Source organism: Astatotilapia calliptera, chromosome 11 (genome assembly GCF_964374335.1).
Source record: "Astatotilapia calliptera chromosome 11, fAstCal68.1, whole genome shotgun sequence".
Lineage (NCBI taxonomy): Eukaryota > Metazoa > Chordata > Actinopteri > Cichliformes > Cichlidae > Astatotilapia > Astatotilapia calliptera.
Window position 1 is genome coordinate 8,898,075 of NC_137432.1, and position 16,213 is coordinate 8,914,287.

A 16,213-nucleotide genomic window follows, 5' to 3' on the forward strand; every position below is an offset into this window, starting at 1 on the left:
GTCTAGAATTATAACAAGCTGAGAACACATTGGGAAACTCAGGTGTTTTAAGTTCATTCGAACCTCTAAGAGGTCTGTGGGTCTCTTGTAATAGGACAACATCTGCCTGTAGTTTTTTGAGTTGGTTAAATATTTTTAACCTCTTTTCTCTGGAGCCAGCTCCATTTATATTCCATGTAATAAGATAAGATAAGATAAGAAAAGATAACCTTTATTAGTCCCACACATGGGAAATTTGTTTTGTCACAGCAGGAAGTGGACAGTGCAAAAGTTATGACGCAAAAATTAGAATACAATAAGAATAAATACAGTACACAGCTGTACAGAATAGAATAAAATAATATACTATATACAGTAGAATAAAATAGAATAAAAATATACAATAAGATAAAAATAGAATACGAATGCTATATACAACTGAGTAAAAATACAACGATGCCAGAAAAGATTATTGCACTTAGTATTATTGCATATGTATGGATGTGTGTGTTTGTTCAGTTAAAGTCTTTGTTGTGGAGTCTGACAGCAGTGGGGAGGAAAGACCTGCGAAATCTCTCCGTCCCACACCGTGGGTGCCGCAGTCTCCCACTGAAGGAGCTGCTCAGTGCTGTCACAGTCTGCTGCATGGGGTGGGAGACGTTGTCCAACAGGGATGACAGCTTAGCCGCCATTCTCCTGTCACTCACCACCTCCACTGGGTCCAGAGGGCATCCTAGAACAGAGCTGGCCCTTCGGATCACCCTGTTCAGTCTCTTCCTGTCCCCAGCAGAGATGCTGCCGCCCCAGCAGACCACACCATAAAAGATAGCAGAAGCCACCACAGAGTCATAGAAGGTCTTCAGGAGTGGGCCCTCCACCCCAAACGACCTGAGTCTCCGCAGCAGGTACAACCTGCTCTGCCCTTTCCTGTAGAGGGCGTCTGAGTTATGAGTCCAGTCCAGTCTGTTGTTCAGATGAACACCAAGGTACCTGTAGCTGTCCACAGCCTCAATGTCCATACCCTGGATGTTCAGTGGTTGCAGTGGAGAATGCTTGTGCCTGCGGAAGTCTACCACCAGCTCCTTGGTTTTACTGGCGTTGATCTGGAGGTAGTTCAGCTGGCACCAGTCCACAAAGTCTTGGGTCAGACCTCTGTACTCCTTGTCGTCCCCATCAGTGATGAGGCCGACTATTGCAGAGTCATCAGAGAACTTCTGCAGGAAGCACTGGGTGGAATTGTGGGAGAAGTCTGCAGTGTAGATGGTGAAGAGGAACGGAGCCAGAACCGTTCCCTGTGGGGCCCCCGTACTGCAGACGACCCTGTCCGACACACAGCCCTAAGTCCTCACATACTGTGGTCGGTCGGTGAGGTAGTCCAAAATCCAGGTAGTGAGGTGATGGTCCACTCCAGAGTTCTCCAGCTTGTCCTTCAGAACCGAGGGAAGAATAGTGTTGAAGGCACTGGAGAAATCAAAGAACATGATTCTCACAGTGCTTCCAGCGGTCTCCAGGTGAGCGAGGGAACGATGTAGGAGGTGAATGACGGCATCATCCGCTCCAATGCCAGGCTGGTAGGCAAACTGAAGTGGGTCCAGTGATGAGCTTGTTAGGCGCCGAAGCTGAGCCAGGACCAACCGCTCCAGGGTCTTCATCAGGTGGGATGTCAGAGCCACCGGCCTGTAGCTGTTGAGGTCCTTGGGGCGTGAAGTCTTTGGCACTGGTACAACACAGGAGGTTTTCCAGAGCTGTGGGACTCTTCCCAACCTCAGGCTCAGGTTGAAGAGGTGCTCCATCACCCCACACAGTTGGTCCGCGCAGGACCTGACGACCCTCGAGCTGATGCCATCTGGGCCCGCTGCCTTCTTGCCATTAATCCTCCTCAGTTCCCTCCTAACCTGGGTGGTTGAGAGAGACAGGCTGGAGCCTTGTGTTGAGTGTGTATTGGATGCTGTTGTTGGGGGTGGGGAGGAGTGAGCAGGGTGAATAGAGGAGGTGTGAAGTGTCTGAGGTGTCAGAGATGGAACAGCAGCAGTGGGGGTGGGTGAGTCTGCAGCCGATGTTGTAGACTGTCTCATGGTTGAATCAAATCTGTTGAAGAAATGATTCAGTTCATTTGCCCATGAACCTCAGTGTACCCATAGATGTTTGTGTATAACTAGGGATGTATGCTGTGTGCGTTGCTTAGACAGGTGGAGAGAATACGTCACTTGTTCATAAATAAAGAGAAGGAGAGAGAGAAAAAATGTGTGGCGAGATGCTCCCTGAGTCTGACTTTGTATATGCATAGTTACTAATATGAGTAGGCTTGGCTTAAGTGTGTGTATCCTAAACGACTGTGTGCGCTGTCTGACTGAAGTAAATGTGCTGCCGTTGAGCGCATGGTGCGTATGTGTCGAAATAAAGGATGTTTGTGGATGAGTGTCGAAGCAGGTGATCGAGGCAGCGAAAGGAATAAAGAAAGAAACCAAGGACAGGGGTTCTTGATAACAGGTTGCACGACTGCATGTTTAAAGACAGTCGGAACATAGCCAGATGACAGTGATGAGTTCATTAAAAATAAGATACAGGACCCGATTGTATTCAATGCATCCTTAATGATACGAGAAGGAATAATGTCATGCAGAGAATTTGACCTTCTCAGGTTATTAATTATTTCCTTTAAAGTCGAGAATGACACAGGTTCAAACTGTTGAAAAACCATTGAACATTCCGAAACTGGGGCTTGATTTACTACCAGAGAATGTGGGGCCCTTAACACTGAGTTTTTATCTATAAAATAATTTAGAAATTTTTCGCAGAGGGCCGGGGAGGCACCCATCGAAACATCAGAGCAGGGATTAACCACTGAGTTAAAGATTTTTAACAGAACTCGAGGATTGTGACTATTAGTCGCAATAATGTTTGACAAAAAATAAGTTTTTGCCATTTTGGCAGCCTTCTGAAATTTAGACCGACTCATATGCAGGATGTCAAGGGACACCTGAAGTTGATCTTTTTTCCATCTCCTCTCAGCTTGACGACATTCACGTCTAAGAGCGAGGGTGGATTCATTTAGCCAAAGTTGGCGAGAGGTTTTACGGCTTTTAGTTTTTACTGGAGCCACAGTGTCCAAAATAGAAGAACATGTAGAAATAAAAGAGTTGACTACGCCATCAACCGAGAGAAGTGCATTACTGATGTCATCGTAACAGAAAGAGTTAGCAAGAAAAGGGCAACAGCCTCAGAATTAATCAGACGCGATAGGCTCAGTGGACCCTCAGAGTTCAGTTCCATATTGCATAACTGAACATCAAACATAACTGGGAAATGGTCCGAAATCCCAGCATCATTAATGTCTGTGATGCAAATATCCAGTCCATACGACAATACCAAGTCCAGCATATGCCCTTTAGTGTGGGTTGATTTTCTCACCCACTGAGTGATATTAAAAGAGTCAATAGGGAAAGAAAGTCCTTAGCCAATAGGTCCTCCTCACAGCACATATGAATGTTAAAATCACCACAAATAAGAACACGATCATAATTTAAAAAGATAAATCCTAAAAGATCAGCAAATTCACGGATAAAATCCTTGTTGCGCTTCGGAGGTCGATACACCACCGCACAGAGGGTCCGGGGGGAACCGGACAGCTCCAGTAGTTGTACTTCGAAGCTGGAATGCGAGGCAGGAGGCAGTTGCCGCACTCGAAATTTACTTCTAAAAACCAAGGCTAGCCCTCCACCCCTGCCCGCGGTCCTAGGAGAGTTAAAAAAAGCACAATCCAGTGGAAGAAGTTCCAAAAGGGATGTAGAGGCTAAGCCTACGCTTGAAGCCACTGAGGTGGTCGTTAACGGGGGTGACGCGATGTCACTGGTATGCATGAATTAAGTTCACAGTCCAATAACTCCAGCAGTATGTATCTTGTCCTTTTTGGTCTTTATTCTGTATCGACTTAGCATAACAGCGCAACGGTCACAAACTGTTTGCCTTCTCAATGACACACCTGACGCCGATTACGTGCGTCTACCTTAAATACCTTTACATTACATAATCAAAACAGAAAAAGGTGACCTCTAGTGACCACATAAGGTATTAACCCAAGAATGGCTCCTACAAGGGAAGAGGACTCACCATGGCGAATCCAGGTCTCCGTTAGAAACAGGACGTCCAGCTTTGACGCGAGAAAAAAGTCGTTTACAACGAAGGACTTGTTCACCAGTGACCTAGTGTTTAGCAGAGCCATTCTGAGTGTAGCCATGTGGACGCTACTAGGAGCACGTCCCAGCCGGCGAAGACTGCTGTGATCCACACCTCCTCCAGAGACCCGCTTCCAGCTCCATACAGGTGGGCACTCAACTGGTAGGACCGAGTGGGCTTGCTGGCCAGCATAGCGAATCCATCGATGACAACACAGTCTGAAAGTATACTGGGAGGGCCGCAAGATGTCTATCATGGAGCGGTAATTAATCACTCCATGTGCTTTTAAATAGGCTTTAATACGAACGCGAAAACCACTCTGTTTACCCCGTTTCCTATATCGTTTCTTGTGTGGTGGAAAAAAAGGCAGGTAGTATGTGCAGGCGGAAGTATCCGTTCGAGACTGGGAAAAATTCCCTAAGTTCCAATATAGATCCAGCTTTTGATGATTCAAGGGTTGAAGATTTAAAAGAGTTTGTTGATCATAGGCAATTAGAGCAGTAACATCCGGAAAGCATATAGAAAGTAGTAAGGCAAAAAGTAAACAACACTCAGGAAGACGGATCCAGAGACGGCTTGCCGTACACACTGGCGCCATAGTCATTCAGTAGCAGTCATTTCTGTCACCTTTGTTTGATTTAGAAGAATGATCATCAAAAAGGTACACAGTGAGGATGATCCTTCCTGAAAAAGATGTGTTTGAAATGCATTGCCAGTCTCTGTAAGAAAACCCACAATTGAAGGCTTTATAAGGGTTGAAAAAAAATTCCACACTAAATTTACTTAAGTACAGGGAGTGCAGAATTATTAGGCAAGTTGTATTTTTGGGGAATAATTTTATTATTGAACAACAACCATGTTCTCAATGAACCCAAAAAACTCATTAATATCAAAGCTGAATGTTTTTGGAAGTAGTTTTTAGTTTGTTTTTAGTTTTAGCTATTTTAGGGGGATATCTGTGTGTGCAGGTGACTATTACTGTGCATAATTATTAGGCAACTTAACAAAAAACAAATATATACCCATTTCAATTATTTATTTTTACCAGTGAAACCAATATAACATCTCCACATTCACAAATATACATTTCTGACATTCAAAGACAAAACAAATACAAATCAGCGACCAATATAGCCACCTTTCTTTGCAAGGACACTCAAAAGCCTGCCATCCATGGATTCTGTCAGTGTTTTGATCTGTTCACCATCAACATTGCGTGCAGCAGCAACCACAGCCTCCCAGACACTGTTCAGAGAGGTGTACTGTTTTCCCTCCTTGTAAATCTCACATTTGATGATGGACCACAGGTTCTCAATGGGGTTCAGATCAGGTGAACAAGGTGGCCATGTCATTAGTTTTTCTTCTTTTATACCCTTTCTTGCCAGCCACGCTGTGGAGTACTTGGACGCGTGTGATGGAGCATTGTCCTGCATGAAAATCGTGTTTTTCTTAAAGGATGCAGACTTCTTCCTGTACCACTGCTTGAAGAAGGTGTCTTCCAGAAACTGGCAGTAGGACTGGGAGTTGAGCTTGACTCCATCCTCAACCCGAAAAGGCCCCACAAGCTCATCTTTGATGATACCAGCCCAAACCAGTACTCCACCTCCACCTTGCTGGCGTCTGAGTCGGACTGGAGCTCTCTGCCCTTTACCAATCCAGCCGCGGGCCCATCCATCTGGCCCATCAAGACTCACTCTCATTTCATCAGTCCATAAAACCTTAGAAAAACCAGTCTTGAGATATTTCTTGGCCCAGTCTTGACGTTTCAGCTTGTGTGTCTTGTTCAGTGGTGGTCGTCTTTCAGCCTTTCTTACCTTGGCCATGTCTCTGAGTATTGCACACCTTGTGCTTTTGGGCACTCCAGTGATGTTGCAGCTCTGAAATATGGCCAAACTGGTGGCAAGTGGCATCTTGGCAGCTGCACGCTTGACTTTTCTCAGTTCATGGGCAGTTATTTTGCGCCTTGGTTTTTCCACACACTTCTTGCGGCCCTGTTGACTATTTTGAAAGAAACACTTGATTGTTCGATGATCACGCTTCAGAAGCTTTGCAATTTTGGGACTGCTGCATCCCTCTGCAAGATATCTCACTATTTTTGATTTTTCTGAGCCTGTCAAGTCCTTCTTTTGACCCATTTTGCCAAAGGAAAGGACGTTGCCTAATAATTATGCACACCTGATATAGGGTGTTGATGTCATTAGACCACACCCCTTCTCATTACAGAGATGCACATCACCTAATATGCTTAATTGGTAGTAGACTTTCGAGCCTATACAGCTTGGAGTAAGACAACATGCATGAAGAGGATGATGTGGACTAAATACTCATTTGCCTATAATTCTGCACTCCCTGTATATGCAGTTTGTAATAACTACTCATTTGATTTAATGCATGATCTTCTTGAGGGTGTAGCTTATACGACATCAAATAGCTTTTTTGAATATCTCATACAACTCGTCATGTCAGAACATGACTTGCCTTCCAGGATTTATGTTTTGATTATGAATCTTTAGAACAAATAAAAAAGTCCAACAAAGATTATTTCGGAGAGGGCATTGGTTTGAATTATATTCAGATGCTGTGTCCTGTTTGAAACATCCCATTGTTCTTTGGTGACAATATTCCTGCAGGAGACAAAAACTGGAATTTGTTGTTATGATTACTTCAAATAATGAACATAGTTTTCGTACCATCTCTGGATATATATATATACATATATATTAGGGGTGCAACGATACACAAAATTCACGGTTCGGTTCGGTTCGATACTTTGGTGTCACGGTTCGATATTTTTTCGATACAAAAAAAAAGTTCATGCCTTTTTAATTTGTCATTTATTAAAATTATAAATATATATTTTAACTCAAAAGTACAGTTTTTAAATTTAACCCTAACCCTTGTGCGCGTTTTTTATTTTGACAGCGAATGCGCACCTGCGGACCACTTATGTGCAGCCCTGGTTATTTAGCTCGTCATATTGCAGCCACAGAAATTATTTTGTCCATGAAACCATAAAGCTGCACTTTCTTTTTGCCTTATAGTCTCATTTGTCATAACTTCTCCGTTTTGTGGTAAGCTTTTCTTTGGCTGTCACTTCTTCACCCTGACCTGTCTTATTTGGCTCAGCAGAACTAAAATATATATCATGCTGCTTTTACACACGGACTCACATAAGCTCAGCGATTCTCTGCGCGATCAACCTCTCACATGTTTAAGCTTGCTGCGGGAGATTTCACTTGTCATGTTTGCATAGTAAGCTAACGATTAATAAGACGATGTCAGAGGAATTGGTGCACAAATTATCATCACTCACAGATCAGTGCTGTCATTGCAAAGTGAAAGCAAAAAAACAAGCGCAAATTCATATTGACAGTGGCTCACCGATGCCAATGACATAATTACCCAGCTACATTTCTGAAAGAATGCAAAAGCATTGACATATATTTTTCCTACAATAGCCCGACGGGCAGGGCAGAGAGATTTTTGTAGCCCGACTGGAAAGATCGCTAGCTCCGGGACGTCGGGCTAGCGATTTTGCAAGCCCTGTATCTGATTGAGGAATCACTCATCTTTGGAAAAGAGAGTTTATTACAGAGAAATGTCTCTTTCCAAAATAAAAGCTATACTATCCGCTTCTTCTGGGCTATATTCTCAGCAGCATAAGGAGAATCACGTGCTAACAGCTGTCTAAATGACTCGGCTAAAGTTAGTAGCATGCTTGTTGTTTTTGTCTTTGCACTAGGATGATGTCAGCGTAAATGTGCAGTCATATTCGTTGTGTTCCCACTAGTGCTGTCAGCGTAAATCTCGTTGAAATGACCTTAACGCCACAACACGGCAAATCTCCGTTAACGAGCTACCGCCGATCGCCCCGTGCATGGGGCTAGACAGCTAACACGTTAACGAGCTAACTGCGCTAACACACTAGTTCACACCAATGTAATTAAGCATTGCATGGCACATCCAACATACTGTTTTACTTTAGTCCATGACTCGCTTACCTTCAGGGTCATACGTCACATGAAAACCAAAATAATTCCAAACGCCAGATCTGAATGAGGGTGGGGGAGGTCCATCTTGCAAGGAGAGCTTAACTTCTGTCTTGCTAGCTTGCCCTGCGCTCTTCCTTCTGACTATGCTGTCTGTGTTGAGCGCTCAGTGGATCTGCGCTCGACAGTGCAGCCTAGGCGGAGTAGTCGAACGCAGATTCACTGAGTGCTCAACACAGACAGCATCGTCAGAAGGAAAGTTGATAAAATAAATTACAAATGTTGTATTGTTCGATACATATGCGTACCGAACCGAAAGCACTGTATCGAACGGTTCAATATCGATACGAATATCGTTGCACCCCTAATATATATATATTAGGGGTGCAACGATATTCGTGCTCAGGGCAAGCTAGCGAGACAGAATTTAAGCTCTCCTTTAGAGCTGGGCGATATAACATTTTTTCATATCACGATATGTTTTTTTCATTTCAGGCGATAACGATATCTATCACGATATAAGCCAAATAACTATATTTGTAAGATTTAAATGTGCCATTGCTCACAAGTAAAATGTGAAATAATCAGCAGCTTGTTTTTATTTAAATATTTATTTCCCATAATAAGTTCATCCATTAAGCGGACGCGAATGGATGGATGAAGTTCAACAGGGTAGATGTACTTAAGGAACATGAGACTTTTTCAGATAAATAAAGGCAAATATTGCAAACTACACAAAAGACAGCCGCTAAAGCGTTTAAGTTTCAAAATAGAACAAATGAAACAGACTAAATTGTCAATTCCACTTAGAAACAAAGTATTAATTCTAAAAATAAATCTTAGTTTGTTTTACAGAAGAACAGACAAAACTGACTAACTTTTGTCAATATCAAATAAACTGAGAACTAAAAGGAAATTCTCAATCTCTCCTTGTTGTATAGCTTAGCTTTTCAAACAGTTTTAACAGTTACTTTAGTCTGACAAAAGCCGAATGACGAATTAGCGCTTCCAGTCAGAGACTGAGGCTACGTCCACACGTATTTTTGAAAACGGAGATTTTCCGTTTTCGTTTTAAAAACTAATCCCGTCCACACATAAAGGCAGAAATGAAGGAAAACGCTGCTATGAACATGCCAAAGCAGCAGGTGGCGCTAGATTCCTAACCGTGCAGAAATGTTGGCCAATCAGAAGTCTAGAAGCCTCGGTGGGAAAAAGTAAACAAAGCTGGGGCATAGAAGCAGAACCGAGTCGTATGTGTGGAGGGACAGTAACTGTGTGTATATGTAAGCATTTAAACACTGCAGAGAGTAGAATTAACAGTAACAGTATTGTAGAAATTCATTTCACCGAAACAATAACATGGCGCACAGTGTGACGCATGCACCAGTTTATTGTATTTCCAGACTTGCTTTCGGCACAATTTACAGTGCACGCTACTCTGTTTTTTGTCAGACTTGAAATAGCCGAAATACCTTCACACTACGAAACTTCTATGGCTCTTCCGTTCGACAATCTCTCCGGCATTGGAACCATCATCTGTTTTCTCTTCGGTAACCTTCGGTCACGCTCGGTTGATTTTTCTAGTCGGCACACTCATTTCCTCCATTACCCGGGCGGTACGATGGCTGGCTGCTTCCCAAACAAATACACATGTGCGGCTTGGCACTTGTGCTGTACATAACAAGTCATGCGACGTGACGCTGCGGCTGTGATTGATTCGGCTCTGCGCTACTTAATTTGGATTGGCTGACCTTTTTCTTTTTTTTTTCTTTTTTTTCTTTTTTTTTTTTGTGTCCCGTTTGGATCTTTAGCCATCAGAATTGTTGTCTTAAGGCCAAGAAAGATGCCAAGCGGATTTATTTTACCAAGTGGATCATCATGGCCTTGCCATATTGGTCCATTTGATTGACCTTTATTATAATTATGAATTTATTTTATTTTCAGTTGCTACAAACGGGACAGACATGATTGGGGGATAGGACAGGGAGAAAGAATGAAAGAAAGAGAGGGAGAGAAAGAAAACCAAAGGGGAGAAGAGACTGTGAGAAGGGGGGGAAGAAAGAAAAAAAAAAAAACACCTGGGTCACCTGAGAAAGCAAACAACAAAGAGCAACATAATAAAAAACACGGCACCATCACAATAAACTAGCTAGCAGTAGATATCAGTAGATACTAAATAATAAACGATATTGTGCAGCACGCAAGATAGACAGCGCACAATGTGCTTTGAGGCAGCAGCCAAGAAAGCTGTAGTCCGCGTCTGTGAATACCCGTGTGTACACCTGTGTGCATACCTGTGTGGATCAGCATGCTTGTATTCCAAAGGTTTCTCCATGTAACAATCTGCTAGGGAGTGTGGGGAGCCACAGCCCCGTCCTCCAGGGTATGAAGCAGGTATGGAGGAGATCAAAACTCCAGACATCCAGAGGCCCCCAGAACACAAGAGACCAAGGAAGACCAACAGAGGGGCAGCCGCGCCACTGTCCCAGAAAGAGCTGAGGAGAGTCCCAGATGAGGGCTCACTCAGCAGCCGCGGAGCAGAAGCCAGGGGGAGTTGCAGTGACGCGCCCGTGAGCTCCGCCGGCAGCCAGCTGTGCCTGAGTGACCGAGCCCCAGGCCGAGAGGCCGGGGGCACCCCACCTCCGAAGTGGCCCGAGCGAGCCCCAGGCTCCAGGCCCCGATAAGCGGCCGCCAAGGAGTGAGCCGGTGTGTACCCGGACGCCCACCCCCAGACACAAAGAACCACCAACGCACCGACACCTGAGGGAGTCCGCCACTGGCAGGGGAAGTGGTGGGTGGAGATAGGCCTCCAAACCTTGGAGGGCCTGAGATGTCCCCAGAGAGGTGGCGTCTGATACCCAACCTGACATATAGACACAGACATACAGGCACACACAGATACAAACATCCATTCCCACCCTCATGCTCTCATATGCACTTACTCCACACTCAACCAACGTGGAGACAGACATAAAGAGACGCTGTACACACGATCACACTCCCCAAGCGTACTCTACGAACCGGGTCTAGGTACCCTTGCCCCTGGAGGGGGGAACTGCACCCAGACCCAGGTGGTGTTATCCTTTTCCCTGCGGTGGGGAGAGGCAGACCGCCCCGACTCCGCAGCAGCAGGGAGGCCCCACACTCCAGACCGCAGTCGGACGGCCAACTCCTCCTAGCCCCCCCGCTCCAGCAGGCCGCAGAGAACGGGGGTGAGAGAAGACTCCAAACCTCCCTCCACCCGCTCATTGTAGTGTTGATGCATGTGTGTTCTAAGGTGCAATTAAAACCCAGGAAGGCATGGAGCTACCTGCCAGAGAGCAGCAGGTAAGTGCATAGTCCCTCCTGCTAGCCCTCAATGTCTACGTGTATTCAAAATTGAGAGGTGGGCAACGACGCCAGGGGTGAGGTGTACACCCTGATGGTAAATTGGACTCCGTGTATCGTGCCCACCCCCAAGATCCTATATGTATGTGTAATGAGAGTGTGAGTAATGTGAATGTCTAAGTTGTGGGATAAAATTGAGGCAGAGGCAGCTAGAAGGGGACGGGGGACGGGGGGGGGGGGGGGTAGCCTCCTCTGCACCCTGGTGACATACCCCTACTCCAAGGCCCTGCATGTGTGGGTGGTTGTGGTGGAGCGCCGAGGTCTATCGCGATAGTTTAATTTCTCTATCGAGTAAAAGTTATATCGCGATACATATCGTTATCGTTCTATCGCCCAGCTCTACTCTCCTTGCAACAAGGCAAATTGAACCTCCTCCACCCTAATTCAGATCTGGCGTTTGGAACTATTTTGGTTTTCATGTGATGTATGACCCTGAAGGTAAGCGCGTCATGGACAAAAGTAAAACACTATGTCGGATGTGCCACGCAATGCTCAATTACATTGGTGGGAACTAGTGCGTTAGCGCAGTTAGCTCGTTAAGGTGTTGGCCGTCCAGCCCCACGCACGGGGCGATCCGCCGTGTTGTGGCGTTAAGGTCATTTCAGATTAACGCTGACAGCACTAGTGGGAACACAATGAATATGACTGCACATTTATGCCGACATCACCCTAGTGCAAAGACAAGTGGAATCAGACAAAAACAACAAGCACGCATGCTACAAACTTTACCCGAGTCATTTAGACAGCCATTAGCACATGATTCTCCTTATGGGGCCTGATATGTTTAATATGCTGCTGAGAATATAGCCCAGAAGAAGCGTATAGTATAGCTTTTATTTTGACCGCGGTAAAGTGAGCCGTCATTTGTGAGCCGCGGTCAAGCCAGCCGCCTCCTATCCGCCGCATAAATTTCCTTGCGCTTTTACACCAGTCTTTACGGTAGCGCCTTTTCGCTTTATATAAAAATTCATTAAAAATCATCCTGAGTAGTTGATGTCCAACTTTCAACACATCCCTCCTCTAGGACACCTACTGTACCTGTGTGCCAAGTTTCAGCCAGATGTACTGTAGAATTCCTCAGAAATTAAAGGGTACTTGTATCCAATGCAATACAGCCAATACACTACAATTATGTCAATTTTCAAAAATTCATGAAAAATCATCCTGAGTAGTTGATGTCCAACTTTCAACACATCCCTCCTCCGGGACACCTACTGTACCTGTGTGCCAAGTTTCAGCCAGATTTACTGTAGAATTCCTCTGAAATTACAGTACATTTATATACAATACAATCAATACAGTCAATACAGTCAATACAATAGAATTATGTCAATTTTCAAAAATTCATTAAAAATCATCCTGAGTAGTTGATGTCCAACTTTCAACACATCCCTACTCTGGGACACCTACTGTACCTGTGTGCCAAGTTTCATCCAGATTTACTGTAGAATTCCTCAGAAATTAAAGGGTACTTGTATTCAATTCAATACAGTCAATACAATAGAATTATGTCAATTTTCAAAAATTCATTAAAAATCATGCTGAGTAGTTGAGGTCCAACTTTCAACAGATTCCTTCTCTGGGACACCTACTCTACCTGTGTGCCAGGTTTCATCCAGATTTACTGTAGAATTCCTCAGAAATTAAAGGGTACTTGTATCCAATGCAATACAGCCAATACACTACAATTATGTCAATTTTCAAAAATTCATGAAAAATCATCCTGAGTAGTTGATGTCCAACTTTCAACACATCCCTCCTCTAGGACACCTACTGTACCTGTGTGCCAAGATTCAGCCAGATTTACTGTAGAATTCATCAGAAATTAAAGGGTACTTGTATCCAATTCAATACAGCCAATACACTACAATTATGTTAATTTTCAAAAATTCATTAAAAATCATCCTGAGTAGTTGAGGTCCAACTTTCAACACATCCCTCCTCTGGGACACCTACTGTACCTGTGTGCCCAGTTTCATCCAGATTTACTGTAGAATTCCTCAGAAATTAAAGGGTACTTGTATCCAATTCAATACAGCCAATACAATAGAATTATGTCAATTTTCAAAAATTCATTAAAAATCATCCTGAGTAGTTGATGTCCAACTTTCAACACATCCCTCCTCTGGGACACCTACTGTACCTGTGTGCCAAGTTTCATCCAGATTTACTGTAGAATTCCTCAGAAATTAAAGGTTACTTGTATTCAATTCAATACAGTCAATACAATAGAATTATGTCAATTTTCAAAAATTCATTAAAAATCATCCTGAGTAGTTGAGGTCCAACTTTCAACACATTCCTCCTCTGGGACACCTACTGTACCTGTGTGCCCAGTTTCATCCAGATTTACTGTAAAATTCCTCAGAAATTAAAGGAAATTCAATTCAATACAGCCAATACAATAGAATTGCGGTTTATTTTGGAAAGAGCCATTTCTCTGAAATAAACTCTATTTTCCAAAGATGAGTGATTTCTCGATCAGATAGATTTATTTTTTTTATTACTTTGTTGTTTCAGCAACATTAAATTTAAAAACTGTACTTTTGAGTTAAAATATATATTTATAATTTTAATAAATGACAAATTAAAGAGGCATGAACATTTTTTTGTATCGAAAAAATATCAAACTGTGACACCAAAGTATCGAACCAAACCGTGAATTTTGTGTATTGTTGCACCCCTAATATATATATATTTATAGCATTTGATTGTTGACCCCACATACTATTTAAATACTTGTATCTACATAGAGACTTGATACCTAAGCATCATTTTATGAGCCATTACCCATCTTCTGTTAGTAAAATTGGCCCCTTATTACACATGTGGAGTATGAGGTTTGAAGCCAAAGTGAAGGTGTTTAAAGATTTTTATAAACATTTCAAAAATGCAACCAAATCACATGCTAAAAAGCATCAGTGCTTATCACCAGGAAACCTTCACCCTAAAACAAAATGAATTTGGGCCAATTAAATGTTTTTCTGTCAGAGACAAGAATGTGGTCAGCAATTAAGTTCTTAAAATGATTTGTTCAAAAGAGCTTTTCTCAACTACTTGCGTTAAAGTTGATAGTTTAGAATATAAAGCTGGACTTGTTGTTTGCAGTACCATGGAAGAAAATATGCCTATCTTTTGTCAAATAAGTGATATACTTTTGGTAGAAAATCCCTTTTTTAATAACCATTATCATGCAGTCAGTACTGTAAAGTGAGGAAAGGTGAATTATTAAAAATATCTGAGTTTAAATTTCACAAACAACTTTATATGCAAAGCTTGTACAATGTTTCAGATTTAAGTTTGTATATTGTACCTTAATTTTCATTAATAGTGTTAAATATTTAACTATTTTGAAAGTGTTAATTTACATCTGGAGAGTGTGGAGCTATTAAAAAAACCCTGAAAAAGTGTTGAAATCAACACTTTGATAGTGATACTTAATTCACCTTTTTTTTTTAAAAAGTGAACATTTGCTGAGTGTAAAATTTCTACAGATCTCGGTGTGTAGTGTGTTGTTTTGTGGGACTCTGTGCTTCATATGCAATCTGAACTCTAGTACAGATACAGAGCCAATCCGGCACGCGGCCATGGGTGCACAGGGTAGGCGCTGCTAGAGGCTTTCCGTTAACTGCGCACGCGCGGTGCAACCCCTTCCGCGCTTGCTGCAGCTGCAGCTTTCCGCTCAGTGCTCTACCTTCTGGCACAGCATCACATTTGTTCACCATAGAGCTGGGTTGAGCTGAGCTTTCCTTCCCTTCCCTTGAGAGTTCGTTCTTTGCGTGGACAGATGTCTACCGAGCCATTTCCTCTCCTTGTTCCCAGCCTTTGTGATTCCTCGTCTGCAGAAAACGTTCGCGCTCCTGTGACTGGTGAGTACGTGAAGATAGAAACGGGCGGTTTCTGTGGAGCTGCTGCTTCGTAGGTCATGGTAGCTAGCTTGCGAGCGTTAGTTAGTTATTCATTTCTTGGGCCTACTCGGGAACGTGGCCGGGCACCTCCTCCTGGTTAGCTTTCACTAGCAAACCCCCTTTGAGGTGTTTCAGCTAGACACTGTTTATGTACGGTGGGCGCGAATGTCAAGCTAGCTATCGGAGCTAGCAAAAGCTCTCATATGCGTCAGTTGGAGCTGTTTAAGCATTTGTTAGTGCAAAAGTAAGTTGGCAAAACATTGTAGCTGTGTTTGTTAGCAGTGCGTCCAGCATTAGCAAACCAACTTACACAGGTAACGCTATTATTCTTATATTACTTAGTAACGACCCTGTCAGTGTGCATATTTATGCTCACCTTGCATTGAGTGTCTTGGCTGTGGTTGATCTTCTTGTTTATAGTCCGATAATGCAAGCAGCAAGTCAGACTGGCCTCCTCATGCTTGAACTTCAAATATTCAAAATATTCATAACATGATTATGTGTCATTACTTTAATTAATAACATTTTTAAAGTTATTGTGTTGCACATAGAGGAAACACTTTATGGTTAATGTTTCCCTAGAATTAATATCATATCAATGACATTAACCTTTTTTGTTTTTGAGTGAAATCTGTGGCAGTTTTTAGGTTTCATCCATTCTTTGCCACATAAAAATGCACATTAAATTAAAGCTCAGTACAGAAAGTAAGGAAACTTCTTTGGTTAATTATTTGTTTGTTTTAATGCTTCTTGGCAATAAATCTGATATTGTTG

The 16,213-nt window shown here is 43.0% G+C and overlaps 1 protein-coding gene across 2 annotated transcripts in view; it reads left to right on the forward strand.

Annotated features, from left to right (window-relative positions):
* Positions 1-16,213, forward strand: part of LOC113032548 (uncharacterized) — a 30,940-nt gene that overhangs the window by 4,624 nt on the left and 10,103 nt on the right. The window contains exon 1 of one of the 2 annotated variants that reach the window (XM_026185527.2): positions 15,174-15,400. The exons of the other annotated variant lie outside the window; for it this stretch is intronic. The gene's annotated coding sequence lies outside the window, so the exon portion shown is untranslated. Of the gene's footprint in view, positions 1-15,173; positions 15,401-16,213 lie in introns of those variants that run through there. 2 annotated transcript variants of the gene reach the window in all.